This window comes from Protopterus annectens, chromosome 7.part0 (genome assembly GCF_019279795.1).
Source record: "Protopterus annectens isolate FY-2018-M chromosome 7.part0, PAN1.0, whole genome shotgun sequence".
Lineage (NCBI taxonomy): Eukaryota > Metazoa > Chordata > Ceratodontiformes > Protopteridae > Protopterus > Protopterus annectens.
This window is the reverse complement of record NC_056739.1, coordinates 1518761979-1518781792: the sequence shown is the minus strand read 5'-3', so window position 1 is coordinate 1518781792 and position 19814 is coordinate 1518761979. Positions and strand designations below refer to the sequence as shown.

The following is a 19814-nucleotide window of genomic DNA, read 5'->3' as shown; positions in this document are numbered from 1 at the left end:
CCAGACAACCAATCAGACAGAGATGGAGGCAGAATCAAAGCTTCTAGTCAAAAAAAGGGAAAAGGAAAGACCCAAGAAATGGTAGAACAAATTGTTAATGTTTTCTGTTTTTAGTGCTTATAGGGCAATGGACACATCTTGCAAACTGTTCTGAGTTGTTTTTGTTAATTATAACAGTTAAACTGTTACTCAGGGTGCTGTAGGTCAGAGGCCACTTTTTGCATGATGATGATGGCATGTTGAAATGTGGAATATCCCTTTACCCTAAGGGGCACTGATCTCAGAGCTGATTATATTAAAAGGTAGGTGCAGGGGCAGAGTCCTTCCACAGGAGTGTATAAGGAGTTACCTACCTGAAAAAACATTATTGTTTTGTAGTATACCTGAAAGCACTCTTAAAAGCAGGACTGGATTCACTTTATTCTTGATTGTTTTGTTTTTGCTAGTATAGATTGAAAAGCCAGGCTCAGAAGAATGACTTTTGTCATTCTATCGAAAAATGTAACTGTTCAAAAATAATTATTCTGTTTCTTCTAGTTTTAATACTTCATTACTTAAGTCTCTTTTCATCCCACACTTTGACAATAAAATCTTTCCATTTGAAAACCAAATATAATATGTTCTATCAATCACTGCTTTATGCATTTCTCCAGCAGAAAGTTACGACATTGTAATCTGAAAAATCAAGTGTCTGCATTTCATAAGGATGATTACATTTTGATAACTTGTTTTTTGGAAAATACTATTTATACAGTTAAGTCATACATTAGTAAAATAATAGAGTAGCAGATATGTTTATGAGGGAAATGGGAAAATAATGCCTCAGGCATGAAATTACTATGGTTGGATATATGCCTAGGTACACATTAGTGTGGTTAAACCCACAGAAGGACATTTTATTCTTATCATATATGATCTTTTAAAAACATCTCAGATTTCTCAGAACAAATACATTTCAATTTCTATCTCATGCTCTCATACTTGATAACTGCAAAAAGGCCCTTGGATGTAATTAAATCTATGCATGAATGAAATAAATATTCTTTATCTACTTTTGTCAGACATCCAACTGTTTCAATGGACTTTCAGTGACTCTGGGAAAATAGACTGAATGATGAACTGAGAAAACAATTATATGGGCTAGGAAGAATGAAAAACCAAGAACATCAGTTCCTAATAAAAGAATCTTGGAAAATCCAAGCCAAAAACATGTAAACTCACAGCTCTGTTTAGATCTGTATGAGGCTATCTGCAACAGTATTAGAAAAAAAAAACACTGGCAAACAAATGTCAAGTAGAGTTTGATGCTGGATGGGGCCTATCTTTTTTTTGTAACATAATTTTTATTGCAATTTCCAATAAATGATACAGATACAGACAAAAGAAGAAAAATTGGCTTTCACTTAACATTAGTTACATGCTGTCAAATACAGTCAATAGTAAACTTCAAGATATATGTATTGCATTGGTAGAAGAATGATTACAATTGAACAAGAGATCATAAAAGGCAGTGCTTGAATTTACACATACTAAATTATCACACAAAAAGGATGTACCCATATGTCTAGGCCTTTTTTAGTTAACTATATACACTAAATACACTCAGTTGTCACTTATAAAAGACGTCCTACATAGAGTTGCTAGGTATTAATACTACCAATGAGGTTAGAAGGTATGCTTGTACATGGTTTTTATATCCCTTAGGGAATTAGTTGGAAATTTACAATCCTCGTCTGGTGAAGTTAAAATGGTTGGTATAACATATTTAGTAGGATACTATTAAATGAGGAAGAGAGAGGGAAAAAAAGTGTAGAAAGATAAGGGCCTAGTTAAGAGCTTCTACAAGGTTACCCCAATATTTCTGGAAATACTTTATTTTCTTTTGACTTAATGTACTTAATTTGTTCGCAAGAACATATTTAGTGGCAATGGTTTTAAACTCTTTCCAGGATATTTTTGTTCTATCTAGCCAGTTGATTGCTATATAGGTTTTGAGTATAGCGCACAGTATTACAATGATATGTTTGGACTCAAAGTTATAGGAACTGGGAAAGATATTCAAAATTGCCATTTCCCATGAAAGGGTGGATTTCATGGAACCCATTTTCTCAAGTTTTGCTCTCAAAGAGCACCACAGTTTGTAGATGTTTTTGCAGGACCAGAATATATGCAAAGTATCGGCTGTTGAATTAGGGCAAGTGGGGCAGAAGGGAAAGATATTGGGATTAATTTTACTTAGAAATAGAGGCATATGATAACCATTGCTATTTATCATAAACTGAGTATAAATTAATTTTTTGAAGGGAGCTAGTTTTAGCATTATGTCACTCCCCTCAAGCTTTTGATCAAGAGTTATTTCCTTGTTTTTGTTCTCCCAATACTTAAAGGATTTTGTCATGGTGTTTTATTTTTGTTATTAAACTGTAAGTGTTTGATAACATTTTAGTCCTTAACATGAGCTGAGCTATTAATTGTTGATAAAGTTGAATATCTAATGGCGTTACTTTGACCTTATCTGTAAACAGAGTTACTAGGTATAATATCTGTTTAACAATTATGTAATATTTTTTGTTGACTGCCAAAGATGTTATAATAGATTAAAATGGGAGATCTTTGATTTTAAAAAAGTCCCAAACTATACAGTTCTTGATAAGAGGAAATTTGTCTAGGTTTAACATATTGTTGTTTAGTTTGAAGTTGGGATTTAAGTGAATTGGTTGAGCCATAATTAAGGAGTTTTTTTAAATTTAAAGATGTTATAAGCTTTTGAAAACATAAAGTATTTTTCATTACTGTACGATGAATCTTAAAATCTTTAAGAGTTTTAGTATTAAAGGAAAATAATGACTTTTGGGTTGAGCTTGGATGCAATTAGATGAGAATGGTATATTTTTATCCACAGGGGATGCCAAATTTTATTTGAAGGTTCAAAATTAATTATGTGTATAATACGACTGGCATTTATTATATTATAATATGTTTGGAAGTCAGGAAGACTCATACCTCCTTTTTCTTTGGGGAGGGTTAGTCTGGAATAGCTGATCCTAGTATTCTTGGGACACCATATAAATTTCCCTAGCGTAATTTCCATTTTTGAGAGGAAACTGTTTGAAATATTCTGGTTGATGGCATAGAAATGGAAAAGAATTTTAGGGAGGATGTTCATTTTTATAATTGCTGTCTTTGAAAGTAGGGGGAGATTTAGTTTTCCCATCTTGTAAGATCTTCCATGATTTTAGACCATGTTTTATAAAGATTATTTTAATTAGTTCCTGTTGGGGGTGAGTGAAAGTAATACCCAAACATTTGAGTGAATAATTTACTTCATAGTTTCATAGTTTCATAGTTTAGTACTAGGCTATGCCCTGAGGCATTTGCAAACCTAGCCCTAGAGATGTGGCTTTCGCCACCCCATGTAGAGGTACTAAGGTGTATATAATAAATTTAGTATACTGTGCCTTTGTCTAGTAGTGACACATTGAAGACCTCCTTACTTATTAAAATTAGTTTACTGTGCCTCTGTTAAGTAGCAATACAGGGGTGACCCCCGGGGTAAACCTACGATCTCCCATTCACTCGTCAAGATTTCTCTTGAAGAGAGTCAGTGAGGGGCTCTGCCTAACATGGACTGGGATTTTGTTCCAGAGTATGGGAAGCCTCTGAGTTATGAATCTGTCCCTCCAGCATGTTCTATTCATGTTTGTACTGAGGTTTAAATCTTTGGCTCTCGTGGTTCTTATGGATTTTGATTTTTTGAGGTGGAGCATGTCCATCAATTCCTGGTTGGACATGGCCTTGTATGTCAGGCACAGATCTCCTCTGAGCAGGCGGTATGCTACTGAATAGAGCTGGAGTTTCTTTAGCCTGGCAGCATATGACATATGTTGGAAACCCTTGATCCTCTTGGTGAGGTACTTCTGGGGTCTCTCCAACTGTTGTAAGTGCCGGGTGCGGTACATACCAGATGGGGCATTGTACTCAATCATGGGCCTGATAAGGGAGGAGTACAGGGGCACAATGACCTCCTTTGATCTGGATGTGAACCCCTTCATGATAAGGTGGGCAAGGTAGAAAGTCTTTCTAACCACTTTGGCAACGTGGGTGTCAAATGAAAGGGCACTATCAACTTGGGTCCCCAGGTCTCTGATTACTTTTTCGGTACTCAGTGGGTTACTGTCTATGTGATAATTTGTGGGTATTTTGTTTTTCCCAAAGGGGATGACTATACATTTCTTGGCATTCAGTTTAAGGCCGTGATTCCGGCACCAGTTGTCCGTTTTGGTGAGGCCTTTCTGTAGGATGTATGTGTCAGCTGGTGTATCGACTATGGCGCCTAGTTTGCAGTCATCTGCGAACTTTGTCAGCCACAACCCTCCCATGTTTGCTTTCACATCTGAGAAGTAAATGCCGAACAAGAGGGGTCCCAGGACAGAGCCCTGTGGGACACCACTTGTGACTGGCTTTGAGTCTGACATGGCTCCCGCAATCTTGACTTTATGGGTTCTGTTCTTTAGCCAGTTTGCAACCCGTCTTGTGACATATGGATTTACTTTTAAGCTGTTTAGCTTTTCTATGATCCCCAAGTGAGGTATTGTGTCAAAGGCTTTAGCCAAGTACAGATAGGCTGTATGGACTGCCTTGCCCTCATCAATGGCTCTAGTGACTGTTTCGAAAAAGTCAACCAGGTTCAAAAGGCAGGATCTGCCTTTTACAAAGCCGAACTGGGTGGGATCAAGTGTCTGTAGGTCCCCAATGTTGTTGTTTATGAGTTCCATAATAATTCTTTCCATAGCTTTGCAAACCAGGCTGGTCAAGCTTATGGGGCGGTAGTTCCCAGGGTCTGTAGTGGAGCCTCCCTTGTGGAGTGGTACCACTGTTGCTGTACGCCAGTGTTCAGGTACATATCCTGTAGTAAGGCTAAGGTTAAATAACATTTTTATATGCGGGTTTAGCTCTTCTTGGAGTTCACATATCACGTCAGCTGGGGATACCATCAGGTCCCATAGATGCTGTGTTTTTTGCTTTGTTGAGGGCAGTTATCACCAGGACATCAGAGATGACAGGGAGGTTACCCTGAGCTGGGATGAGTATTTCTTCTTTTCGAGGTGAGGGAGGGGAGAAATTTGCGCTGAACCTGTCTGCCAGAATGTTGGCAATATCTGTGGGTTCGGTAAATTTTTTGTCATTGTGTACTAAATTTGAGCATACCTGAGTGTTTCTGCCCAGGTTTCTAACATAACTGAAGAATGCCTTGTGGTTATCTTTAGTGTCCTTAGCAATTTTTCTCTCAAAGTTGGCCTTGGATATTTTTATGAGAGAACGTAGCTTTCTACTAGTGCTGATCAGAGATGCCTTCCCTTTATGGGATTTTGCTCTGTCTTGCAGTAGCTTCCTTCTTTTGTTATACAATTTGTTTATGGCTGGGGTCCACCAGACAGGACGCTTTCCTTTGGTGGAGAGGGTCTTGGTTTTATTTGAGATTGCACGATCCATGCATTCTTGGAGATGTCCATAGAAAGCATTTGTGTAGGATTCAGCATTGTGGGATGTGGTTTCCATTGGCCCTGAGGGCTTAAATGATACCATCTCAGTCTTGAGAAGATTAAAGTCGGCTTTTGAGAAGTTTCTCACTGTAGTCTTTTGTGCTGGGGGTGGAGGTGGTAAATGTATATCCAGGGTGATTAGTTTGTGGTCAGATCTCACCAGTGAGGGCAATACTTCCAGTGTGGAGCATTTTGTCCCCATGTTTGTGATGATCAGGTCTAGTATATTATCCCCCCTTGTGGGGGAGGTGACTAGCTGTTCCATTGCATTGGAGTTTATGAATTCCAGGAACCTTTGGGCTAGGGTGTTAGGGCTAGAATAGTGCACCCAGTCTATGTTAGGGTAGTTGAAGTCTCCCAATATGATGGTATTTGGTGAGACATTCATATCTTCAAATGTCTTCAGGAAGGCTGAGTGGGATTCTTGAGATTGGGAGGGTGGTCTGTAACATGCAACAAGTTGTATAGCAGTTTTGTCTATGGTTAGCTGCACCTGGATGGTCTCCGATGCTTCATGAGTTGCCACTAACCTAGAGGTGTGGGTATCCTTGATGAATATGGACACTCCCCCTCCCTTTGTGGTTCGGCCCGGGTTTTGGGGCCGAAAAGCATGATACGAGGTAAAGCCTGGTAGCGCTGGGGTGCTCTCAGGAGCCTTGAACCAGGTTTCAGTTACTGCGCAGACATCGATGTTCACCATACTGAGGAGTGCTTCGAGAGCCTGCATCTTGAGATTTAGACTTTTGGCATTGAGCAGCAGTACCCTTAATTTTTTTCCATTTTTGTTTTCTAAGGAGATGGGTTTGTCTTTTGAGCCTTGCCTAAAAAAGGCACTATGGGGGTGGCAGGAGCTTTAGCCAATATCCAGAAGCCCAGTGCTGACAGGTGCAAGCCGTCCCTTGTGAAGCAGCGTGGCTTGTCCAGCATGTCATCCCAAGCAGACAGACATTGGATCCTCCTAGAATGACACCAGTAATTGAGCCAATTATTAAAGCTGATCATCTTGTCTTTGCATTGTGGCATCATTCTTGGTGAGGGCAGGATGCTGCTCAGGGTCAGGGTCATACCAGCCTGGGCTACATAATCAGAGAGCTCCTCAATGTCTCTTTTCATGTAGTCCAAGGAGGTACGTCTCAGGTCATTCACGCCGGCATGGACAATGACGGTGTCATATTTGTACATGCTTTTGAGTGACCTGAGTGCATGTGTTATATGGCGGATCCTAGCCCTCGATAGGCAGCTTACCGTTACCCTCTCCTTGCTCAGCCTGGTAAGTGGGACGTCAGTGTGTCTGACTATAGAGTCACCTATCACTAGTGTATCAGGCATAGTGTTTGGCCTTAAGGGCTGTGATTTATTGACACACCGATTTATTGAAGTATGTGTTGCATGTGTTATGTTTTGAGGTGGTGGATTTTTGGGTGTCTGCTTTGGGAGTCTCTGTTGTTTTGGTAAGTTTTTTAATAGAGCCTCCGAGTATGTTTTTGTGTTATTATGTGTTTGATTTGCAGTTGGGGTAGGTCTATGTGTGACTGGGTTTGTTGTGTGTGTGGTTACCTTTTCCTCCTGTCTGGTCTTGCCAGTCCTGAGTTGAGAGAGTTCAGCCTCCAGTTTAGCTATATAGTTGCATCTCTCACATGTATTTGTGTTTGTTGGGAGTAGGAGAGGGTTGTCTGTGTACATGAGACAATTATAGCATTGTCTCAAGATTCCCAGATTAACCAGCTGAGCAGGAGAAGATGCTAGCAATCTACCACTCGACATGCTAGAATATTATAAGAGAGTGATGTGCCTTTAAGGGAAGTGGTTGGGGTGGTAGGTGGATGTAGTGCTACTTGAGTTTGAGAGTGCTTGCTTAGAAGAGTAGCTTAGAGAACAAGTACTATGCTTATAATATAATGAGTAGACTGGTTATTCTAAGAGTAGAGCTTTCTAAGGGAAAATTTGAAGAGCAGACTTGGCGGAGCCAGGAAAGGTTTAACCGGCACTGCGCTATGCGCACAATCGCGCAAAGCCGCGCTAATGCGGATTTTAAACAGGGAACTTGAAAAGAGCTAGAAATGGTCCAAAACAACCAATTACTACAGTTCTTGTGCTTTGTTTCTGGTATGAAGAATTCTTTATGTCCAAGGGAATTTAATCGGTAAATTATTGATTTGTTTGGGTTAATGGCATAGTTTGAGATTAGTGAAAACTTTCAATGGTGCTTAAGATCTTTTCTAGGTCAGTCGAGGGAACTTCAAAGTAAATATTTAAATAATCTGCAAAGGCAGTATATTTCACTAAAACTTTAGAGATGTAGACAGAGTGTTGAAATGTTTTTTGACTTAATTTCAGGAGAAGGACTTCAAGATAAAGGTTGAATAAGTAAGGTGAGAGCGGACAACCCTGCCTTGTGCCATTGAATTAGGTTTGATTTCTTTATATTTATGTTTAGTGTGGTAGTTGCCTTGTTATATAGGGTTCTGACCTTATTAATATATTCATCAGGAAAGGCAAAGCGCTTCATAATCTTGAAAAGAAAGTGTAAGTTGACCCTATCAAAGACTTTTTGAGCATCTACTGAGAGTGCATATTTGGGGAATTTGTCCTTCATTGTCATGTTGGCTACGGCTTCTATGATCAGTGTGTTATCCCAAACATGTCTATTATTCATGAACCCTAATTGATCGGGATATATAATGTATCCTCTGCCACACCTCCAATTTACTCACATCCTATCTCATTTCCTGCCTCACTCACACTTGTTAACTCTATACTCCTGTCTTACTGCCACACCCCACTCTCCATACTCCTATCTAACTGCCACACCCCACTCTCCACCATCCTACTCCTTCAATTTCCAATCTTGCTAACCTCACCTCACTAAAAATATGCCTTTAAGCCTTAAACTACTTTATTTTCTGCTACTCCTTAACATCCTTCTTTTATACTATACTCTTACTTCCTACGAGTATCATACCCTTAGCAGATCTCCCAATTTAGCCAAACACACAACCTCTATCCTTTCTCTAGCTGAACAAACCTATACTAATATCATATCATCCTGTCCCTATCTTCCCCCTCTCTTTCACAAATTACACCATAACAGGTTTCAAACCACTAGAAAGTTTTATCTAATGCCCTTCAAAAACTCAAAAATATTTCCAATCCCACAAACACTTTTGCTGTTACACGGGGACATCCACCCCAACCCTGGCCCCAATAATCCTCTCAGCCACACCCTTTCAAACCAAACTGCTAACAACTTCAGTTCACCTTTCTCTTCTAACTCCCTTTCTATAGCACACCTAAATATTCGTAGCATCAACAATAAAATCACACAACTCCATGCTTTAATTGACCTCTGTGCATTTGATATCCTCTGTCTCACTGAAACATGGCTTAAACCAGGTACCAGAGACAATGAAATCACTCCTCCTGGCTATAGCATTTTAATGCAAGATCGTCTTAACAAAAAGGGTGGGGGAGTGGCCTTACTATACAAATCCCAACTGCAGGTGGCCTTAATTGACTCCCTGCCTCCCTCCCCAGCCAATGCTGAAATACTGTACGGTAGCAAACTCCAAGTAAATAAGAGCAAAGCCATTTATATAATATGTTCCTATATCCCTCCAGGCAATAACTTAAACACACTTGAAAATATTCTTAGCTGGGTCTCCTGTAGCTTTCCTCAAGAAACCATAATCTTAGGAGACTTTAATATTGATTGGAACTCCTGCATCTCTCCCAAACCTACCTTTCACCTCAATCTCTTTAACTTTCAACAAACCATAAACTCCCCTACTAGAATTCACAAATCAACCAATAAACAAGCCATCCTGGACTGGATATTGATCAACAACAATCCCCTCTCATATAAAACCGGAATACTCCCAGACAATATCAGTGACCATCTCCTCACCTACATCACTAAACAAAAAAATAACAATCTCAAACAGGCTACTTATCGTACTGTATGTAACAAAAAAAAAACTTTAACCTGCCTACTTTCCTTAATGAACTCAAAGAATGTAACTGGTCAGCTCTAAAACACCTCCCATTCGATGAAGCAGTTACCCACTTCAATAACACTTTCCTACAAATTCTCCAGCGTCATGCCCCCTCTCACTTAATTAGAATAGGATCCAAAGCTGCCCCTTGGCTTTCCAAAAAAACCAAACAAACAATGCTAGCTAGGAATAAACTATGGACAAAATGGAGAACCACTAAAAACCCAACTGACCATCAAAACTTCAAACACCTTAGAAATACTACAAAAAAACTCGCCTATCTTGATAAAAAAATTATTACCTTCAATATCAACAAAACCAAAATCACAACCCCAAAAAATTCTGGTCAGGAATCAATAAACTGCTCCATCCAGGAAATACCAAAACACCTACACCAGCTATCTTAGCTCAGACCCCACCCAATATAATAGCCAATACATTCAACAACTTCTTCTCTGAAACTGTCACCTCTCTAGCAAACACCATGACTCCCCTCCCTTCCCTTCAAAAGACCTCTCCTCAAAATAACACCCCCACTCTAAAATTTAGTACAGTCTCCACAACCCACATATGTAAGTTATTCTCTAAACTTAAACCATGCACCCCTTCAGCCGACAAACTACCAGCTGAATATCTGCAACTAGCAGCAGCAGAACTAGCTTACCCAGTCTCCATCTTAATTAACAGAACAATAACCAAATCTACTATTCCATCCTGCTGGAAAGTCTCCCATATCATTCCTCTGCATAAAGGAGGTAACACTAATGAACTTTCTAATTTCCGGCCTATAGCCCTACTATCTCCACTATCTAAAATTATGGAACGTTGTATACACCATCAACTCTTACATCATCTTTTGCAAAATAGCCTACTCGTAGACTCCCAACATGGTTTTAGGCCCTACCATAGTACTTCCACTGCCCTTCTCTCCTTCACAGACATGATCAACAAAAATCGCAATAACAACCTTTTCTCCTCTGCCTTATTCCTGGACCTCTCAAAAGCCTTTGATATGGTCAGCCATCAACTTCTCCTAGATACTTTGAAATCTCTCTCACTTAACTCTTTGGCATTACAGTGGTTTGACTCTTATTTGAAAGATAGAAAACAAGCAGTCCTCTGGGACAGCCATATATCCTCTCAGCTCCCAGTCACTATCGGTGTCCCTCAAGGATCCATCTTAGGTCCCCTCCTCTTCTCCATATTTATAAATAACCTGTCTACTTCACTCCCGACATCCACTTGTATTCAGTATGCTGATGATTCAACTCTCATCTGTTCTGCTTTATCTCCAGAAGAACTTCACTCTTCCACCCAAAAAGTCTTTACGGCAGCAGAAAAATGGTTCCAACATATCTGTCTCCTCCTTAATCCCAAAAAAAACAAATTACTACTTTTCACCCCTACCCTTAAATCTGCCCCAATCTCCTTTTCCATTGTGTCTGGCAATGGCACTATCATTACACCTGATTGTTCCACTAAACTACTAGGCGTTACTATAGACAATCAACTAAACTTTGACTGCCACATTGATCTAACCATCAAGGCTGTTAACAAAAAGATAGGTGCCCTCTATAGACTTAAGCCCTTTCTTACTGCAACCACCAGAGTGTCTCTTGCCCAAACTCATCTCATCTCTACACTATTGCATGCCTCTCCATCGTTTATCAACATTTCAAAAGCTAACCTTCAGAAACTTGCCACAGCCTACCATAGTAATGCCAGGTTTGCCACAGGTTCCCCATTCCGTACTCACCATTGTCTTAATCTCAAAAACCTTAACTGGCTTGAACTTCAAAATCTAATTCTCCTACATCAATTAGTCATCATTTATAAAATTCTCCATTACCCCTCTAATACACCCATACTTAATAAACTCATTGCCCCATACAAACATCTTACTTCCCTTCGCTCAGCCAGCAAACTTCTACTAGCTACTCTCAAATCTCATAATAAAGCAGGTGACTCCTTATTTGCTAATGCTGTTGGCTCATACTGGAATAAACTTCCCATAGAACTGACCACTTTAGGCTCATCTCACCTTTTCAAAAAACAACTAAGAAACTATTTTCAATCCCACTGGCTATGCCCCTGCTCTAATCCTGACTGAGCTCAGCAAACAATCCCTCTCTACAGTCCTCTCCATTCACTTCTACTTGCCTCTATCACTACTTCTATCCCTCCAGTGTAGTGCACCTAGCGACCCACCTGCTTATTAATTTTCCTATACTATCTATTCTCCTTATACTTGATATATCACTGCAACCTGTCATCTCTCCTTTTATTTAACCTAGATGCTGATCACTTCTGTGCAAATCTCTATCCTAAAACTAGTGCCCCGGCACAACATGTTTTATCCTAATTTGTTAATGGTGTAAATATTTATAGACTCTTTATGTGTTACTATTTTCTCTCTTCTTCATTTTTTAGCAGTCCTACTCTTGCAAATATTATGGGATAATAATTCCTCACTATTGTTTAGTTCTTGTTAAACTGCCTCCTCATTGTTACTATACTACATGATAATGTTCCTTTATTTGCTTATATGTTTTGTATATTTTTTGTTTATTGTAAGTTACTACTATATAGTGGAGCTTTTCTCCTTGGGCCTCTGCTGAAAATGGACATGTATCCAGCCAGACTAGCCCGGTCAACAAATGTAAAATAAATAAAATAAAAAAGGTAGTATTTTATTTAGTCTATAAGTGAGTATTGATGATAGGATTTTTATATCTAGATTGATTAGAGCAATTGGACAATTGTCATTTGGGCTGAAATTATTGGCATTAGGCTTTTGTATAAAAATAGTTTTGGAATTATTTATGCATAAATCAGAAATGCCAAATTTTATTATATAATTGTAGACTTTAAGTAAAAGAGGGGCTAAAAGTTGCTTGAAGAATTTATAAAATTCTGCTACATATCCGTCCGAACCTGGGGCTTTTCCTAGTTTCAATTTATTTATGACTAAGAGGATTTCATCAGTAGATATTGGTGCTTTAAGGGGATATCTTTGTGTGTCATTTATGCTTGGGAATTGCAAGTCGTCCAAGAAGAAATCAGTGGAGACATCTTCAGCAAGTTCTTGAGATCCATAGATCTCTTGATACAACTCTTCAAAGACATGAATGATTTCTTTATCAGAGAAGAAAGACTTGCCATTATAGTTAATTTGTTTTATCCTAGTGGGTGGAGGTTTGATATTGATTATCTTGGTCAGTAATCTAGAAGGGGTTTGAGCCCATTCAGCATATCTGTGAAGGAGTCTGAGTTCTGTAAGAGAGTACTGTTTTAGATGGACTTCATGTAATTGTTTTTGCAGGGAGATCATCTGTTTTTCTACATCTATGGAATACTTAGTTTGCAGTTCTAGCTCTAGTCTTTTTAGTTCAGATTCTAATGTCGATATACACGACTTAACTTGTTTTTTCATTAGGGATGCTTTTTGAATTAGAATTCCTTTGAGTGTAGCCTTAGCTGCAGCCCATTGGATGTCTTGAGGAATGTCTAAATTGTCTAAGGAATTTGTTGTGTGGGATAGAAATTCCTGAACTTCTTGACAGAGATTCTTATTATTTAGAAGATTTGAATTGAAGGATCAGTTTGATAGGATCTGGCCATAAGAGTTTGATCTAGTCGCACTTATTTTTAGGTTGATTTTGGCATGGTCATATAGAGTTCTAGGGTCGCTGCTGTAATTTATTTTATAATTTAAAAAAAGTGTTGAGATTAGGAAGAAGTCTAACCTAGACCATGATTTATGGTACACTGAGAAAAATATATATTTACTAATTGAAGAGTCCTCTCTGAAGGATTCAAATGGATTGCATAGATTAAAGTAATCTATTAAATCGCTTAAGAGGGTAGTAAGGCCTGTAGGTTGTTTGTTATCCTTGCATGTCCTATCCAGGTCTGCTAGTCATGATCCAGTCCCCACCTAAAATCAGTAGATGATTTTGAAATTTTTCTAAAAGTGTATAAATTTCATACAAGAAAAAGGATTTGTACATGCAAGGACCGTAAAGATTTAAAATTAGGATATCTTTATTGCAGAAGGGAATAGAGCATGTTAGATAGCACCACCTTCCATTAGGATCATACCCACTTGCTATTAATGAACCTTTAAAAGAGTTTTTAACAATTATGGCTGCTCCTTTAGAAGCCATGCAGTTCCCTGCAGCTATTATTTGTTTAATCCATTTCTTTCTGGCAACCTTCTCCCATTGTTCTTTTGTCATATGAGTTTCTTGAATAAGAGTTATCTCAAAATTGGATTTGTAGGTTAAGTGCAACACTAGGTTATTTTTCTTATTATTTTGTAGACCCTTAACATTCCATGATTCCAGCGATACCATTAGGGAGTTGTTTTGGGAATCCAATAATTATTAATAGAGTTAGAAAGGATGAATAGAGAAGATATGTTTAAGTTGTAGAAGATTATAAAACCAAGGTACCAATATTTAAAGGCATTTTTAGATAGGTCAGATAAACAGTGTTAGTGAGAGAAAGTGACAACCCACCCTTTCAGACCTCCCCCCGTGCATATCCACATCCTACTATTATCTGAAAGAGGTAATGGAATACTATTTACAGTTCTAGATATTATACAAAAAACTTCTATCGTTCCACGTTCCATCTGACTACAAGCATAACCTCCTGCTCTCTGTTAATGTTAAACTAATTATACAAGAATATAAACATTTACTTGTAACTAGCTAAATAAGGTGGATATCATAAGCCTCATAGTGTTGGTGGAGATGACAATTTGAGGTGGATTATAGAGCTGTTATATATAATACTAGAAAATCACTTTTACAATACAAAGTGGGTGACACCTTCTTTTAAGGCACATATTAGACAAGTGTACCATTTGAACAATTTATTGTATTAACTGCTAGACACTACCATTAGATAGTAGTATTAGATATTAGTAGATATACTATTTACTGTTCCAGAGTGAATAAAACCTGCGGATCCTAGTGGAAAGGTTCAGCAAAATACAGTGAAAGGTGAACAATATACTGTACACAGATTATTAGGGTATAGGACAGGTTTAAGCAATTTAAATTTCTAACGGCATTACTAAAACCATTTGCATAAAGAAAGGTTATTATGACACGTCCAAGTTATGGTTGCTTAGGAGAAAAAAAAAAAGAAAAGAATCCAAGGGTGATTATAAATCTTTCAACAACACTCTTTACACAATGCTTTATAAACTCTTCAGTTTCCAAATTGTCGTTACATTTGAAACAGGCAATGCATAAGTGCTATAGTCACAAAGACAGGAAGAGGATAACTCATTTTTACTTCATCTACATGTATCTGCCCTTTTAGGATTAAGGTAAATATTTTCATATAACTGTATTTTAAAACACTTTTTCCATTACAAAGCATTGTGCTTATGCATGCATGTGTGCGTGTGTTTATGTTTGTGTGTGTATGAGTTTGTGTATGTATGTGTGTGTGTGTGTGTGTGTGTGTGTGTGTGTGTGTGTGTGTGTGTGTGTGTGTGTGTGCACATGTGTGTGTGCAGGGACATCGGGAGGCATACGCACTGTACTGATTTCAGTACAACTTCTTTAGAAGAGGGGGTAGCTTTTTTTAAAAAAAAGTATGTACATATTTTTTCTTTAAACAGTGTTGGCTCCTTTAAGGAGGATACCAGCCAGTCAGGTGAGTTCACATCATGTCCGGCTGGCTGCGAGCAAGAAGTGTGTGTGTAAATGCCCCCACATACTACACCTGCTGGCTATAGGTGTTTAGGCTCAAACCCTGTACCTTTGCTTCAGGGTAAGAAGTGCCTAAAGTCCCTAACCACCACCATTTCTGAACTTTGTTTAGATTTGTTTTTCTAACAGCTGTGAGCTATGGCGAGAAGTGAGAACTGAGAACTGAAGTTGTATTTTCCCCATTATTGTTTATGTTGTTTGCCCAGTTTTTTTGTGCTAAGGTGTGAAGTGAGAACTGAATTTGTATTCCCTCACTATTGGCTTTGTTTGTCCAGGTTTTTTGTGCTAAGAGGTTGAGAGCTATCTAAATGATAGCGATTAAGTTTCAGTCTTCCAGTTTTTCAAACTGCTGATTTAGCATAGTGGTATGTTGCACTGACTGTAGTGCATATGGTTCTGGGTTCAAGACATGCATGGTGGTAACACAGCATTTTATTCTAGCAACTTTCCAAAATTATACAAGCAATGTTTAAAATGTGTCCCTGGTTTTTGGGCTTTTGTTCCCCCCCTCAATAAATGTTGGCTTTTTCCAGATTTCTTGTGCTGCAAAGTTCAGAGATACAGCTGAGTGTCGACATTTTACAAGGAGCTGAGAGCTGCAGGGGAACTAAAGTTTAGTGCTGCTTGTGGTGAGCCTGCTTGTACTGTTAATAGCACAACAGGTAGTGTACTTGCTTTTGATGCAGAGGGCTGTGGGTTCTTCTCCCACAGTAGGTAACTGCATTGCTGATACTGTACTGTGTTGTAAAGGGGGGTAGATGCTATAGTCTGGTTTGGCGAAGATATCTAGTAGTAACTATGAACCTGTTATCAGTTTGCCATCCATTCCCTATTGCAATATTACTAGCGTATCATTGTTTTTAATGCAACATAGGCAATTTATTCCTCAAGGGCAACAGGCACTTTATTTGTAGATGAAACCATGAAATATAAAGTTGTTTGCTAGCAGCAGCCTCTTCATTAGTTACAGATTTCTTTAATGTGGAATTATGTAGATGGCTTTTACTAGTTCAGAGATTGTGCATATTTACTGATACTGGTGGACTGTAGAAGTTTGAGAAGACTTTTATGATCGAAATGTTATGAATTGGGCTGTTTTGTCATTATTGGTGCATGCATTTTGTTTCATTGGTTACTGGAAAAATGTTCAAAACAATAAATTTAAAATGCTCTCTAACAACTATACTGTATTGTACAAGGAATATAATTTAATACAATCAGGAAAGTGTATCAAAGAGCACGTGTATGTTTCATGTGGAAGGGGCCTATGATTTGAAAACAGCTAAAAGTTCATCTTTATCTGCCACTGGCAAAATGTATTTTCTTTGAATGTGGGTTTCAATGCTGTTTCAATGAATGTGAGTTTCAAGGGCAGAGAAGTTTTAATGCTAAGTCTAGTTTCATTGTGAGACTGCATTGCTTTGTTTAGCAAATATTTATTGGTGTTTGTATTGTAAAATGCAAAATAAAACTTTTCTGGCAAATCATTTAGGAATGAAGTCACTAAATAATGACCAAAGTTAAGTTTCAGACGTCATAATCTTCAGAAAAATGCATGCTAAAGCAAGACCTGATATTCTATCGACTGTCTTAAGTTTATACAATATCAATTTTTAGTACTGTTTGTATGTTCCCCCAATATATTTGGCCTTGTCCAGATTTCCTGCATTAAGAGGTTGAGAGGTATGTGCAAATAAATCGCTTTATAGAATTAGGAATATCCAAACCTCTCAACTGTCCCCAATTTTGGCTCAAAATGTTACTCTTCCCCCTAATAATCTCTCCACAAAATAGCAATTTTGGAAGAAAACGTGGAGCGTTTACTTTTATAAATAACTGTAATGATCAGAGTTATACATTACTTTTATTTCAGAAATGCATGTAGATTCTCTAATTTTGTCAGCTGCTCAAGTTAACTGTGCTAGTATTAAAATGGTGTACCTTCTTTGACAGGTTCCCAGCTGTATTGTCTATCAATTTTATATTTTTGCATCACATTTTTGGTCCGTTTTTTTATAGAATTGCGGTTTTCTGGCAAATTAGTGGCAAATCATTAAAGACTGAAGTTAGAAAAGAATGGCAGACATTTGAGTTTCAGATTTTATACCTTTCAGAAAATTTGTACTAATGCAAGACCTACTACTATTCTATTATCTTTCTAAGTTTATAAGAGCAATATTTAAAAAATGTCCTTATTTTTGGGCCTTTGCCTCAGTTTTATTTATGAGTTTGTTGCTCTAAGAGGCTGAGAGGTATTTTTGTGTGTGTGTGTGTGTGTGTGTGTGTGTGTGTGTGTGTGTGTGTGTGTGTGTGTGTGTGTGTGTGTGTGTGTGTGGTAGGTAGGTAGCATACCTCTCAACTGATCAAATTTTGCAGAATGTCCAGATTTTTGCCCCATATTTTTTGTCTGTTCCTCATAAATTTTGTGATTTTCTAGAAAATCATTGAAGGCTGAAGTTGCTAAATAATGACAGACATTTGAGTTTCAGACTTCATGTCCTTTAGAAAAATTCACACTAGCACAAATCCTGTTATTCTAGCAACTTTCTCATACTAGCACAAATCCTGTTATTCTAGCAACTTTCTAAGTTCACGAGAGCATTATTTAATATCTGTCCCTGTTTATTTTAGGCTTTGTCCATATTTCTTGCACTAAGAGGTAGGTAGGGGTGTGTGTGTGAATGAAACACCCTAACAGGTGGTTAGTAATTTACTCAAGCTCAAAACCTGTACCTTAGTTACAGAAAACAAAAGCATGAATCCTCTACCCCAACTACCATGCTGCATTTTTCAAAGAACTGACTTTCAGGTTCATTTTCAATTCAAGGAACCGAGTTTGAGTGAATCTATATTATATTACTGAAGAGGCATTACAGCGAATGCCTCTTCATCGACACTAAAAGAGCAAACCGTGAATTACGAGAATGGCTGTAGCTTGGCTGGGGAGGAGGGTAGCAGTTTGAGAGTTGTAAGTACAAATTTGAAAATCCTAGCTACACCCCTGTGTGTGTGTGTGTGTGTATGTGTGTGTGTGTGTGTGTGTGTGTGTGTGTGTGTGTGTGTGTGTGTGTGTGCATCTGTATGTATATAAATATTTACAGATACACATACATACTTATATTAATATATGTCTGTACAATTAAATATATCAAGTGTGTAGGTAAAACGGGGTTAAGGGGGACAGCAGTTCCAGGTACAGGGCACATGGTTATCAGTTGCTGGATGGTTTACAGTGTTACATAAGCATCCTTTTTCTTACTGACATTCCTGAAATGAACAACAGTATTTCTTTTGTAGACTGGACTAAGACACTCCAGAGCTTTGTGTTAACCATAAGCTATAGCAGGCTTAAAAATAAAAGCGGACTTTCAATTAAATTAGGATGTTACATCAAGCTTACTTAAGATATTCAGTTACAAGTGTTGTACAGTACCTTGGATGTCACATACAGGACGAAAAATATAAGAGCTTTGCTGTGATTTCCTGTGGCTGTTGTGGTGTGTGTCAGTGTTAAGTGTGTTACAACATTCAGAGATGCAGTATATTCACCACTCATATACTTTTGCCTTTAACTACTGTAGGAGGTGGAAGCGGGTAAAGTCCCATGCACTACAAAGAATTATAATCTGGTCTCTCCAGTCATGACCCAACCCATGTATTCTCAGCATGAATGTCAACACTCACTTCTTGTGCTTCACTCTTGAGGTGCATACCTCGCAAATGTTCAGACTCCTGCAAAATGTCCAGATTTTTGCTTCATATCTCCAGTCTGTTACACATAAAATTTGTATTTTTTCTGGCAAATTATAGAGGAATGACATTCAGAAAATAATGACAGACATTTAACAGACAGACTTCATACCCTTCAAAAAATTAATTCTAATGTAAAACCTCTTATTCTATTAACTTTCTAATGTCCCTACCTTTGGGTCCTTGAACCCTCGCCCCCATTATTTATGGCTTTGTCCAGATTTCTTGCTCAAAGCGGTTGAGAGCCATGTCGAGGTGAATTTCTTGACATCCGTGCCTCAAGTGCATAAGAAGCTGGTCACGACTGGGAAGCCCACCACAATCTTCTACATGTAGTGCAATCACAGAGACTGAATAACTAGACCAGAGATCCTTTCTGTACCATATAACTGCAAATTAAGGCAATCATCACCAACTTCCATTGGACAAGCCTAATCTGTAGTTATGACAGAGATCGATCAGCCACTTTTTATTTTCTGCACATTGATCTACAGCTGGCTGAAAATTGTCTCTATACCCATTCCTAGTTGCAAAGTGTACATTAACTGAAAAACAAAGTTAAATCCAGAAAGAAACATGAAAAAAAAAACAAATAGTTTATATGGCACAGTTGCTAAGATGGCATTCTGAAGACATGGGTTTGACCTCCAGGAGGGCGCATTAGTTATTTTCCTACTTAAAGCAGTTCTTCATTTAAAAAAATTTGGATAAGCACTTTGCTGCAATGGCTATTTTCTTCTATCCAGACTTGTGTGGTGTGCAAATGTAAAATGAGACTGCTGGGCATTTGGTAGATTGTC

The 19814-nt window shown here is 38.2% G+C and overlaps 1 protein-coding gene across 1 annotated transcript in view; it reads right to left on the bottom strand.

Moving 5' to 3' along the window:
• The window catches only part of SYN2 (synapsin II), a 1726111-nt gene that overhangs the window by 277966 nt on the left and 1428331 nt on the right, over positions 1-19814 (bottom strand). The window lies entirely within an intron of this gene.